At 46.9% G+C, this 14,089-nt stretch overlaps 2 non-coding genes across 2 annotated transcripts; one reads left to right on the top strand and one right to left on the bottom strand.

Annotated features, from left to right (window-relative positions):
• Nucleotides 1-11,517: 11,517 nt before the first annotated feature.
• Nucleotides 11,518-11,592, top strand: Trnat-ugu (transfer RNA threonine (anticodon UGU)). The gene has a single exon. It is a non-coding gene; the product is annotated as a tRNA-Thr (tRNA).
• Nucleotides 11,593-13,775: 2,183 nt separating this feature from the next.
• Nucleotides 13,776-13,850, bottom strand: Trnas-cga (transfer RNA serine (anticodon CGA)). The gene has a single exon. It is a non-coding gene; the product is annotated as a tRNA-Ser (tRNA).
• Between the last annotated feature and the right edge of the window lie 239 nt (nucleotides 13,851-14,089).

Below are 14,089 nucleotides of genomic sequence, written 5' to 3'. Positions count from 1 at the left end.
GTAACTCTTCCCCATTGACCACGACATCTCTGCACAAGAAAGGAACCGACCACGTCCGGCAAGATGACCAACTGATGAGGCCCAGAAACGGTCAAAAGACCAAATACACGTCGCCCAATGAGACGACCAACTGGCGGTCGTTCCCGCTCCAGTCTCCTTCTGTCGGACAGTTCATATGTGTGGCGAGCGGTCGGCAAGTACTGGCTGTCCGCGCCTCGTTGGCGCTCCGTCCCAACTCAACTCCAGACACGGGACTGCCCTGAAATATTAGCGGTCGTTCCAGAGATAGTATGACAGTGCACTTATCGATAAGCGCTGCTGCTGCCACTCACGGACAAGCAACCCAGAAACCTAGTGACGGCAGTAAATCGTATTAATAGAAAAACGAGAAGACAGAACCACAAAACAAGATGACTAGCAATAAACGGGATGACCGCGAGCCGCTCACGGTTCACCTACAGACGTAGGTTCAAATGGTTCAAATGGCTCTGAGCACTAAGGGACTTAACTGCTGAGGTCATCAGTCCCCTAGAAGTTAGAACTACTTAAAGGACATCACACACATCCATGCCTGAGGCAGGATTCGATCCTGCGACCGTGGCGGTCGCGCGGTTCCGGGCTGTAGCGCCTAGAACCGCTCGACCACCCCGGCCGGCCAGACGTAGGAAAATCCATACAGAAGTGAAGAGCTGCATTACAAAGCCACAGACGAGCAGAAGATAAAAAAATGGCTCTGAGCACTATGGGACTTAACTTCTGAGGTCATCAGTGCCCTAGAACTTAAAACTACTTAAACCTAACTAACCTAAGGACATCACACACATCCATGCCCGAGGCAGGATTCGAACCTGCGACCGTAGCGGTCGCGCGGTTCCAGACTGTAGCGCCTAGAACCGCTCGGCTACCCCGGCTGGCGAGCAGAAGATAGATGTAGTTCATAAGAAGAACAGAAATAAAGACGTACAAGGATTAAGTAGCTTTGGAGGAATTTACTATCGAATTAGCTTTTTAAACGTAGTCCATGGTTTTCTTGTAATGGTGAAGGAGTGGAAAAAAAAAAAGAATAAAGCCAGCCACGACACTGCGGATATAGTTTCTTCCGAGTAGTGCTTTTACTGTGTGCCGATAATGGTATTTCGTCTGAGAAAAAGCCTAAAGTAGGAAACGCCGTCAGTAAATAATGGGCGCAGTCGAGGACGGTGCGCTAACCGCCCCTGGGGCCGGTCGTGACCCTGCAGGCGGCGGAGAAGTCGGCAGAAGCGGCTGAAGCATTAATGAGCCGCCGCCGGTATTGACTCAAAGGGCCAGGCCCGTCAAGTGTTGGCTCGGCCCGCGGCGCACCAAGTGACTGGTGGCGTGCGCGGAGCGCTGCGACGTGCGGCGCGCCGTGCATCGTTCCCCCTCCTGACAGCTGCTTACGATACGGCACAGGGATTCCGACGCCTTCTGGGGCGGACATTCAAGGTTTTGTTTTTCATATCCCCCTTCTCCATGTCGGAAAAGATAATGGTCTGAACTGAGGTCATGGTATAGACATTGTTTCAGGTGCTAATGCATGGAATGAGACAGGCGAAGTACCTCAAGACTTCAAGAAAATGTAGTGATTCCTATTCCAAAGAATGCAGGTATTAACAGGTGTCTATGTTACCAAATGGGACCCGTACCCGTAGTCTAGGAATGCCGGCACGGTAGCTCAGCGTGTTCGGTCAGAGGGTTAGCTGCCCTCTGTAATAAAAAAACTGAGTTCACCGATCAACAACGAAACAAAACGGGTGTCTTACGACGTCCGCTCCGAGCAGATACAACGAACGAAAGAGCGCAAAATGAGATTAAAAAAAAAGGAGTTGCGTCTTCGATTCATAAATCAGAAAAACGTTTTCGATCCCAGGTTCGATCCCCGCCACTGCCTAAATTTTGATAAATAATCAGCATTGGCGGCCGAAGACTTCCGGCATAAGAAGTCAGCCTCATTCTGCCAACGGTCTCGTCAAAGAGGGCGGAGGAGCGGATAGAGGTTCAGGGCACTCTCTTGTCCTAGGGGTTTTGGAAATTGCCCCTAAAGGCGGAAGAATCAGCAGTGATCAACGACATGAGGATGCAGAAGGCAATGGAAACCACTGCATTAAAGACACGTAACGTGTATCCACAGGACATGTGTGGCCTGTATTTGAAGAAGTGTCATGATGATCTCTCCATTGGCAAAAGATTCCGGAATAGTCCCCCATTCGGATCTCCAGGAGGGGACTGCCAAGGGGGAGGTTACCATGAGAAAGAGACTGAATAATCTACGAAAGGATAACGTTCTACGAGTGGGGGCGTGGAATGTCAGAAGCTTGAACGTGGTAGGGAAACTAGAAAATCTGAAAAGGGAAATGCAAAGGCTCAATCTAGATATAGTAGGGGTCAGTGAAGTGAAGTGGAAGGAAGACAAGGATTTCTGGTCAGATGAGTATCAGGTAATATCAACAGCAGCAGAAAATGGTATAACAGGTGTAGGATTCGTTATGAATAGGAAGGTAGGGCAGAGGGTGTGTTACTGTGAACAGTTCAGTGACCAGGTTGTTCTAATCAGAATCGACAGCAGACCAACACCGACAACGATAGTTCAGGTATAGATGCCGACGTCGCAAGCTGAAGATGAACAGATAGAGAAAGTGTATGAGGATATTGAAACAAAATGGCTCTGAGCACTATGGGACTCAACTGCTGTGGTCATAAGTCCCCTAGAACTTAGAACTACTTAAACCTAACTAACCTAAGGACAGCACACAACACCCAGCCATCACGAGGCAGAGAAAATCCCTGACCCCGCCGGGAATCGAACCCGGGAACCCGGGCGTGGGAAGCGAGAACGCTACCGCACGACCACGAGATGCGGGCTTATTGAAACAGTAATGCAGTATGTAAAGGGGGACGAAAATCTAATAGTCATGGGCGACTGGAATGCAGTTGTAGGGGAAGGAGTAGAAGAAAAGGTTACAGGAGAATATGGGCTTGGGAAAATGAAAGAGGAGAAAGACTAATTGAGTTCTATAACAAGTTTCAGCTAGTAATAGCGAATACCCTGTTCAAGAATCACAAGAGGAGGAGGTATACTTGGAAAAGGCCGGGAGATACGGGAACATTTCAATTAGATTACATCATGGTCAGACAGAGATTCCGAAATCAGATACTGGATTCTAAGGCGTACTCAGGAGCAGATATAGACTCAGATCACAATATAGTTGTGATGAAGAATAGGCTGAAGTTCAAGACATTAGTCAGGAAGAATCAATACGCAAAGAAGTGGGATATGGAAGTACTAAGGAATGACGAGATACGTTTGAAGTTCTCTAACGCTATAGATACAGCAATAAGGAATAGCGCAGTAGGCAGTACAGTTGAAGAGGAATGGACATCTCTAAAAAGGGCCATCACAGAAGTTGGGAAGGAAAACATAGGTACAAAGAAGGTAGCTGCGAAGAAACCATAGGTAACAGAAGAAATACTTCAGTTGATTGATGAAAGGAGGAAGTACAAACATGTTCCGGGAAAATCAGGAATACAGAAATACAAGTCGCTGAGGAATGAAATAGATAGGAAGTGCAGGGAAGCTAAGACGAAATGGCTGCAGGAAAAATGTGAAGTCATCGAAAAAGATATGATTGTCGGAAGGACAGACTCAGCATACAGGAAAGTCAAAACAACCTTTGGTGACATTAAAAGCAACGGTGGTAACATTAAGAGTGCAACGGGAATTCCACTGGTAAATGCAGAGGAGAGAGCAGATAGGTGGAAAGAATACATTGAAAGCCTCCATGAGAGTGAAGATTTGTCTGGTGTGATAGAAGAAGAAACAGGAGTCGATTTAGATGAGATAGGGGATCCATTATTAGAATCGGAATTTAAAAGAGCTTTGGAAGACTTACGGAAAAATAAGGCATAAGGGATAGATAAAATTCCATCAGAATTTCTAAAATCATTGGGGGAAGTGGCAACAAAACGACTATTCACGTTGGTGTGTAGAATATATGAGTCTGGCGATATACCATCTGACTTTCGGAAATGCATCATCCACACAATTCCGAAGACGGCAAGAGCTGACAAGTGCGAGAATTATCGCACAGTCAGCTTAACAGCTCATGCATCGAAGCTGCTTACAAGAATAACATACAGAAGAATGGAAAGGAAATTGAGGATGCGCTAGGTGACGATCAGTTTGGCTTTAGGAAAAGTAAAGGGACGAGAGAGGCAATTCTGACGTTACGGCTAATAATGGAAGCAAGGCTAAAGAAAAATCAAGACACTTTCATAGGATTTGTCGACCTGCAAAAAGCGTTCGACAATATAAATTGGTACAAGCTGTTCGAGATTCTGAAAAAAAGTAGGGGTAAGCTATAGGGAGAGTCGGGTCATATACAACATGTACAACAACCAAGAGGGAATAATAAGAGTGGACGATCAAGAACGAAGTGGTCGTATTAAGAAGGGTGTAAGACAAGGCTGTAGCCTTTCGCCCCTGCTCTTCAATCTGTACATCGAGGAAGCAATGATGGAAATAAAAGAAAGGTTCAGGAGTGGAATTAAAATACAAGGTGAAAGGATATCAATGATACGATTCACTGATGACATTGCTATCCTGAGTGAAAGTGAAGAAGAATTAAATGATCTGCTGAACGTAATGAACAGTCTAATGAGTACACAGTATTGTTTGAGAGTAAATCGGAGAAAGACGAAGGTAATGAGAAGTAGTAGAAATGAGAACAGCGAGAAGCTTAACATCAGGATTGATGGTCACGAAGTCAATGAAGTTAAGGAATTCTGCTACCTAGGCAGTAAAATAACCAGTGACGGACGGAGCAAGGAGGACATCAAAAGCAGACTCGCTATGGCAAAAAAGGCATTTCTGGCCAAGAGAAGTCTACTAATATCAAATACCGACCTTAATTTGCGGAAGAAATTTCTGAGGATGTACGTCTGGAGTACAGCATTGTATGGTAGTGAAACATGGACTGTGGAAAAACCAGAACAGAGGAGAATCGAAGCATTTGAGATGTGGTGCTATAGACGAACGTTGAGAATTAGGTGGACTGATAAGGTAAGGAATTAGGAGGTTCTACGCAGAATCGGAGAGGAAAGGAATATGTGGAAAACATTGATAAGGAGAAGGGACAGGATGATAGGACATCTGCTAAGAAATGAGGAAATGTCTTCCATGGTACTAGAGGGAGCTGTAGAGGGCAAAAACTGTAGAGGAAGACAGAGATTGGAATATGTCAAGCAAATAATTGAGGACGTAGGTTGCAACTGATACTCTGAGATGAAACGGTTAGCACAGGAAAGGAATTCGTGGCAGGCCGCATCAAACCAGTCAGTAGACTGATGACAAAAAAAAAAAGTCCCCCTTCTCCATGTCGGAAAAGATAATGGTCTGAACTGAGGTCATGGTATAGACATTGTTTCAGGTGCTAATGCATGGAATGAAACAGGCGAAGTACCTCAAGACTTCAAGAAAAATGTAGTGATTCCTATTCCAGAGAAGGCAGGTATTAACAGGTGTCTATGTTACCAAACTAATATTTTAGTAAGTCGGAGATGCAAAATTGTGACAGGAATTCCAGAATGAGAATTCCAGGAGTGCTAGTTCTGCTTGGTTCGCAGGAGAGCTTCTGCCAAGTTTGGAGAGTGGGAGACAAGGTACTGGCGGAAGTAAAGCTGTGAGGAGGGGGTCTGAGTCGTGCTTGGGTATCTCAGTTGCTTAGACCACTTGCCCGCGAAAGGCAAAGGTCCCGAGTTCGAGTCTCAGTCCAGCACACAGTTTTAATCCGCCAAGATGTATGATATTCTTCACGGGTTTGCAGCCAGATAATGTCGTCGTAAAGGCACAATATTTCGGCGGACCAGCTGGGCACTATCTTCAGGTGAGTTAATGCTCATGCACTGCCTCACCGGAACTGAATTCCAGACACTTTTTTTGTCTTTATTGTGATTTCATTCCCCTGCCACATATGGGCAGGGGAGGGCTGTCAGCGGCACAATCCGCCACTCTTCAGCCGAGTGACAAGACAACTAAAACGGGAATAAAATGATACATACATAAGGAGGTAAAAAAGGGGAACATTAAACAGCATAAGGGGAGAAAATGGAGGTAAAAATACACTGACATGTAGATGTTCATGGGGGACAGTTAAAAAAGGCACCAGAAAGTTAAAAAACACAGTTGGCGATTCTTAAAACACAGAGAAGACACTGAATGCGCATGCACAGGTTAAAAGTTGGCCACAGTATTAAAAACACTCCGAAACAACACACTTAAAACCCACTTGGAGCACACACGACGAAGAATAAAACTAGCAGGTGGGACCTGCCGAGGGAAAGGTCAGAGAGTATGGAAAAGGAGGGAGAGCATGGGGCAGCTGAGGAAGCGGCGGGATGAAGAGAGGAGGGGCAACCGTGGGTTCACGAAGAGGCAGGAGACACGTGGGGTGGGAGAGGAAAAGGGAAGACAGGGCAGGAGGGAGCGCAGAGACACTGAAAGGAGGCACAAGAGATGGACGGGGAGTAGGAGGGGGAAGCCGCTCAGGAGGAGGGAGGGGGAGGAGAGGGAGCCCTGAGGAGGAGGCAGGAAGAGGGGGTTAGAGTTGGTAGGAAGGGTAGATGTCAGGGCGAAGCTCATCATCCGGGAGGGATAGACGGTGGAAGTTGTCTTGGGAAAGGAGATGGAGGGTGTGGAGATGGAGAGAGGGAGGGATACAACGGTAAAGGTACAGCAACTGGTTGGGGGTGGAGAGGAAGGGAGACACCAGGGGGTGAGGGGGATCAAGGTGGCAGACAATATATAGTGTGCGGATGAGTTCAAGGAAAAGGAGAAGGTGGGGGAAGGGGATGAGGTCGTAGAGGATGCGTGTGGGGGACGGAACGCGGATGCGGAAGGCGAGGCGGAGTGCATGGCGTTCGAGGATTTGGAGGGCATTATAGAACCGGGGAGGGGCGGAAATCCAAGTGACGCTGGCATAACAAAGGATGGGGCGGATCATGGATTTGTAGGTGTGAAGCATGGTGGAAGGATGCAGACCCCACGCCCGGCCGGACAGGAGTTTCAGGAGGCGGAGGCAGTTGTGAGCTTTGTTTTGGATGGTAAGGAGATGGGGAGTCCAGGTGAGGTGGTGGTCGAGTGTGAGGCCAAGGTATTTGAGGGTAGGAGTGACGTGGATAGGATGGCCATAAACAGTGAGGTAGAAATCATGGAGGCGGAAGGAGCGGGTGGTGCAGCCTATGATGATTGCCTGGGTCTTGGAGGGATTAACACGGAGGAACCACTGGTTGCAACAAGTGGTGAATTGGTCAAGGTGGGTTTGGAGGGTACGTTGGGACCGTTGAAGGGTAGGATAAAGGGCTAGGAAGGCCGTGTCATCAGCGAACTGGAGAAGATGAACAGGAGGGGCAGGTTTGGGCATATCAACAATGTACAGGAGATAGAGGAGAGGGGAAAGAACAGTACCTTGGGGCACGCCGGCAGAGGGGTAGAAAGTACGGGAGTTGGAATTGTGGATAAAATTCCAGCCACAACGACGGAAACCTTTATACACCACGGACAGAGCATCGCGCCTGCGCGAGATGATGGGCGGCGCCTCCTGGCAGCAAGTAGACACGCAGCGCCCCGGTGGGAGAAGACGGCGGAAACGACAAATCGCAGCAGCACTAGTTGCAAGAACCCAATGATCGAAAAGAAGACCGTTGTTGTTTAATGTCGCACAAAATCGGATTCCATATCTTACTTAGAGGAAATCCTTTATCCCTATTAATAATATTACTGGATAATCTAATATCAATGGATTCTTTAAGAACACATTCCCCTTAGCGAGAAGCAGGAGAGATCAATTGTGTCTTGTCATACATCATCCTGTGTCCTTCGTTAAGGCAATGTTCCGCCACTGCCGACTTCTCAGGCTGCAACAACCGAGTGTGCCGATGATGTTCCACGCACCGGTCCTAAATAGTTCGAATAGTTTGACCAATATACTTCTTTCCACAGTGACACGGAATTTCATAAGCCCCGGGCCTCCTCACGTCCAAATTATCTTTAACTGAGCCAAGAAGGGCTCCAGTCTTGGCCACCGGCGTAAAAACACTTTTAATATTATGTTTTCTTAAAATTCTTGAAATTTTGGATGATATACTTCCCGTAAAGGGTAAATAAGCAACAGATTCAAAAGTATCCTTCATTGGCTCGCGTGACGGACCAAACTGAAGAGCACGGCATATTTGTAGTTCCGTATATCCATTCTGTTTAAAAACGATCAAACGATCAAGTTCTTCTTTCAAATGTTTGTCGTCCGAAATGGCATAAGCTCTTGTGACGAGAGTCCGCAAAACTCCACTACGTTGGTGTGGCGGATGACAACTGGTCGCATGAAGATAGCTGTCAGTGTGAGTGGGTTTCCTATACACACTATGTCCAAAAGTCCCATCATCCTTTCTTTGCACTAATGCATCAAGAAATGGAAGTTTACCATCTCCTTCAATTTCCATAGTAAATTTAATACTTCGATGTAGACAATTAAAATGATCTGAGAAACGATTCAAAGCATCAGTTCCATGTGGCCAAACCATAAAAATGCCATCATCGTATCTCAAAAAACACTTTGGTTTAAGAAACGAAGTTTTGAGTGCCATGTCCTCAAAGTCTTCCATAAGAAGGTTGGCGACTATGGGGGAAAGTGGACTCCCCATAGCCAAAATATACATAGCTCAAAATATACATCATTAAAAAGAAAATACGTTGAAGTAAACATATGACGACATAACTTGGTAGTTTCTTCATCTAATTTCTCACCGATAAGTAACAGGGTCTGTTCAAGAGGAACCTGAGTGAAGAGAGAAATAACATCAAAGCTAACGAGCAAGTCAGAAGGACCACAGTACAGACTTTGTAATCGTCGAATAAAGTCGGACGAATTTGATATGTGGTGTTCACATTTTCCGACATTTGGCTTGAGGACTGAAGCTAAATATTTGGCCGAATTATAGGTGGGGGCGCCCAAGTTGCTCACAATGGGACGCAGAGGAATACCACTCCTATGGTATGTTTCAATGACAGGAATTATTTACTGAAGAATGGAAAAACACGTAAAAACCTAGCTCGGAGGAGAACAGTTTGGGATGCGGAGAACCGCAGGGAAATGTGAAGCGGTGTACCCACTACGACTTATTTTAGAAGCTAAACTGCAGAATGGCAAAGCAACGCTTATAGGATTTGTAGATTTAGAGAAACCTTTTGACGATATTGACTCGACTGCATTCTTCCAAATGTTGAAGGTATCAAGGGCAAAATTTTACACTAACCAAACTGCAGTTACAATAACGAAAGACATAAAATATACTTATATGGATATTGTGTTGTTCTCTCGGACATGTCCGAAAGAACAGACACCATTGATGACCTGCAGCCGTCTAAAACGAAATTGGAATTATATATTAATACCTTCAGCTGCTGACGGGCGTTGATATACACTCCTGGAAATGGAAAAAAGAACACATTGACACCGGTGTGTCAGACCCACCATACTTGCTCCGGACACTGCGAGAGGGCTGTACAAGCAATGATCACACGCACGGCACAGCGGACACACCAGGAACCGCGGTGTTGGCCGTCGAATGGCGCTAGCTGCGCAGCATTTGTGCACCGCCGCCGTCAGTGTCAGCCAGTTTGCCGTGGCATACGGAGCTCCATCGCAGTCTTTAACACTGGTAGCATGCCGCGACAGCGTGGACGTGAACCGTATGTGCAGTTGACGGACTTTGAGCGAGGGCGTATAGTGGGCATGCGGGAGGCCGGGTGGACGTACCGCCGAATTGCTCAACACGTGGGGCGTGAGGTCTCCACAGTACATCGATGTTGTCGCCAGTGGTCGGCGGAAGGTGCACGTGCCCGTGGGACCGGACCGCAGCGACGCACGGATGCACGCCACGACCGTAGGATCCTACGCAGTGCCGTAGGGGACCGCACCGCCACTTCCCAGCAAATTAGGGACACTGTTGCTCCTGGGGTATCGGCGAGGACCATTCGCAACCGTCTCCATGAAGCTGGGCTACGGTCCCGCACACCGTTAGGCCGTCTTCCGCTCACGCCCCAACATCGTGCAGCCCGCCTCCAGTGGTGTCGCGACAGGCGTGAATGGAGGGACGAATGGAGACGTGTCGTCTTCAGCGATGAGAGTCGCTTCTGCCTTGGTGCCAATGATGGTCGTATGCGTGTTTGGCGCCGTGCAGGTGAGCGCCACAATCAGGACTGCATACGACCGAGGCACACAGGGCCAACACCCGGCATCATGGTGTGGGGAGCGATCTCCTACACTGGCCGTACACCACTGGTGATCGTCGAGGGGACACTGAATAGTGCACGGTACATCCAAACCGTCATCGAACCCATCGTTCTACCATTCCTAGACCGGCAAGGGAACTTGCTGTTCCAACAGGACAATGCACGTCCGCATGTATCCCGTGCCACCCAACGTGCTCTAGAAGGTGTAAGTCAACTACCCTGGCCAGCAAGATCTCCGGATCTGTCCCCCATTGAGCATGTTTGGGACTGGATGAAGCGTCGTCTCACGCGGTCTGCACGTCCAGCACGAACGCTGGTCCAACTGAGGCGCCAGGTGGAAATGGCATGGCAAGCCGTTCCACAGGACTACATCCAGCATCTCTACGATCGTCTCCATGGGAGAATAGCAGCCTGCATTGCTGCGAAAGGTGGATATACACTGTACTAGTGCCGACATTGTACATGCTCTGTTGCCTGTGTCTATGTGCCTGTGGTTCTTTCAGTGTGATCATGTGATGTATCTGACCCCAGGAATGTGTCAATAAAGTTTCCCCTTCCTGGGACAATGAATTCACGGTGTTCTTATTTCAATTTCCAGGAGTGTATATCAAGGGGGACAGGGGACACTGTGTGCCAAGACCGGGACTCTAACCTGGAATCTCCTACTTACATAGCAAATGCTCTATCCATCTGCGCCACCGAGGGCACAGAGGATAGTGCGACTCCAGGGACTATCTTGCGCACGCCTCCAGCGAGACACACATTCTCACCTTGTATGTCCACACACTACATTCGTAGTGTCCCTACCCAACACACTCATTACTCGTGGTAGACATTCTTACCAAGACCCGTAAGAGTTCAGGAAATATGTGCGCATGTGCACAAAAGAAGCAGGTCATGGGAGTTATTGCCAGAAATATATACTTATATGGATATAGCGTCTGTTATTTCGGACAGGTTGTTCCTGACGGCTGCAGGTCATCAGTGGTGTCTGTTGTTTCGGACATGTCCGAGAGAACAGACACCATATCCATATAAGTATATAGTTCTGGCACTACCGGCCATGACCTTTTACCCGAACTCTTACGGGACTTGGTAAGAATGTCTTCCACGAGTAATGAGTGTGTTGTGTAGGGACACCACAAATAAGGTGAGAATGTGGGTCTCACGGGAGGCGTGCGCGAAGTAGTCAATGCAGTCGCACTGTCCTCTGTGCCCTCGTTGGCTCAGATGGATAGAGCGTCTGCCATGTAAGCAGACGATCCCGGGTTCGAGTCCCGGTCGGGGCACACACTTTCATCTGTCCCCGTCAGCAGCTGAAGGTATTAATATATGATGACTAACTGAAACCCTCAGCTGCCGACAGGTGTTGTTGATATACCTCGATGTGGACAGCTGAAAATGTGTGCCCCGACCGGGACTCGAACCCGGTATCGCCTGCTTACATGGCAGACGCTCTATCCATCTGAGCCACCGAGGACACAGATGAATAGCGCGACTGCAGGGACTCATCCCATGCACGCTTCCCGTGAGACTCACATTCCCAACTGTCCGCAATTATACATAAGTAAAGTACCTTCATCTGTGTCGCTCTGGATAGAGCGTCTGCCATGTAAGCAGGCGATACCGGGTTCGAGTCCCGGTCGGGGTACACATTTTCAGCTGTCCACATCGAGGTATATCAACAACACCTGTCGGCAGCTGATGGTTTCAGTTAGTCATCATTTATTACAGGGAAAAGCTGCACGGTCATCAACAGTATCTGTTCTTTCAAGAACAGTTACTGTCTTCATATATATATATATATATATATATATATATATATATATATATATATATATATATATATATATATATAAAACGGTGAACCATAGCTACGGGAGTGGGCAAGTTCATAGCCTCTCCTCAACGTTTTGCAGCCTGTACATTGAATAAGCAGTTGCTGAACGTATGGAGATATTTGGGAAGTGAATTACAGTTCAGAGAGAAGAAATTAAACCTTTTAGGTAATTTTTGCACAAATATAAAATGACTTGGAAAATAGAAGTAGAAAGAACTAAGGCTATAAGATGAACGTCCACAAGAAAATTCAGAAGTACAAAAAAGAAATTGAACAGAAAAGGACGAGGATTGAAATCAGATATTTTGTGGGCCTTAGAGCTCAATAAAGCAAACAGCGCCAATGCTTCCACTCTGCCAATCTCCATAAAACCCGTTCCGTGACCTTAGGCAATGGTCCAGGCCCACGAGAAAGACAGGCCGCGGCGCGTACGTCACGAAGGTAGGTCTGAACTCGCTCGCTCGCTCAAATCAGCAGACAAACTACGTTTCTACATCTGTTAACTCGCAGCTAGGGGTGCACACGCTAACGAGAATTGCATCTTGTACTGGAATCTTCTATTATGCAGTCTAACTGACTAACAATACTACAACAAAATTAAATTTAAGGTCAATGTTCTATATAAATGAAATAACGGCTCGTTAATGGCATTTGGTCTCTTCTGCTTAATAGTTCTCATTTCATACAAGAAGTGCTGCCTTATGCAACTGATACCCGTTTTGGCTCGAATTTAATTTTATTGCACTCCAGTAGAGCCGTAGCAAAGTACTAGTAGTCCTGCGGACTTCCCATCATCGTAGGATTAATAAGACTTCATAATAGCGGATTCCAATAGAAAATGAAATTCTCGTTTGTATGTACACACCTAGTTACGAGTCAATAGGTGGAGAAACGCAATTTGTTTGTTTTAACTGAGCGAGCGAGCGAGTTCAGCCCTAATTTCGTGACGTACGCGCCACGGCCTGTCTTTCTCGGAGACCTCGGGCAGTGGTCTGATGACGTCATGAACCGACTGTTGCCTCGATACGTATAAAGAGCTCGGCTTGCTGAGCCTATTTAAGGTTGAAATTTCTGTCTGCGTCTTCACAGCCTCTGTTGATGTCTCCAGCATTTGAAGACAAAACATCAAACAGAGAAATACGCCTTGGACCAGCCCATAAAACAAATTAACCAAGAACGCATATATCGGCCGTGAAGCGTGCACTGTATAACTGACTCTCGAAGAACCGAACACGGAATGAAGCACAAAATTACAGTTACATTTAGATTTCGTTATAACTATATGTTTTGTGCACTTGAAATTTAAAGGAAAAATTACAGCTTTGAGCCAAGGGCGCTCCAATATGAAAGAACTATCTGGCACAGAACACTTTCTGTAATCTTTTTTTATATTACTGCGTTTACTTGAGCTTCCCAAGCACAATTTTCATAAACCTATTTGCCATTTCCACTTCTGGTTGATCATACAAACACCCCAATATCGATACTGGATACGCAGTTGTTGCCGCTGAATTTTAACTTCCACAATCGATTTTCGCTCCATGTAAATTCTCTAACGCATTTCAGTCGTGACTACGTCACCAGACTGCTAGGTGTCTTTTAAAGATGAAACTTTCTGGCAGATTAAAACTGTGTTCCGGGCCGAGACTCGAACTCGGGACCTTTGCCTTTCGCGGGCAAGTGCTCTACCAACTGAGCTACCCAAGCACGACTCACGCCCCGTCCTCACAGCTTTACTTCTGCCAGTACCTCGTCTCCTACCTTCCAAACTTCACAGAAGCACTTGAGATTATGACGCAAGGTATTTCTGTGACGCTCTCTCACTGTATAAGGAATTCGTGGCGGGTCTGCTCCGCTGATCCATCTTCGTAAGGGTCTCACACTGACGAAAATATTCAAGAATCGGCAAGACGAGGGCATTGCTGGTGACTACATTGATTAAGTCA

Source organism: Schistocerca cancellata, chromosome 3 (genome assembly GCF_023864275.1).
Source record: "Schistocerca cancellata isolate TAMUIC-IGC-003103 chromosome 3, iqSchCanc2.1, whole genome shotgun sequence".
Taxonomy (NCBI): Eukaryota; Metazoa; Arthropoda; class Insecta; order Orthoptera; family Acrididae; genus Schistocerca; species Schistocerca cancellata.
The sequence above is the reverse complement of the archived record's forward strand: the minus strand, read 5'-3'. Positions and strand labels throughout refer to the sequence as shown.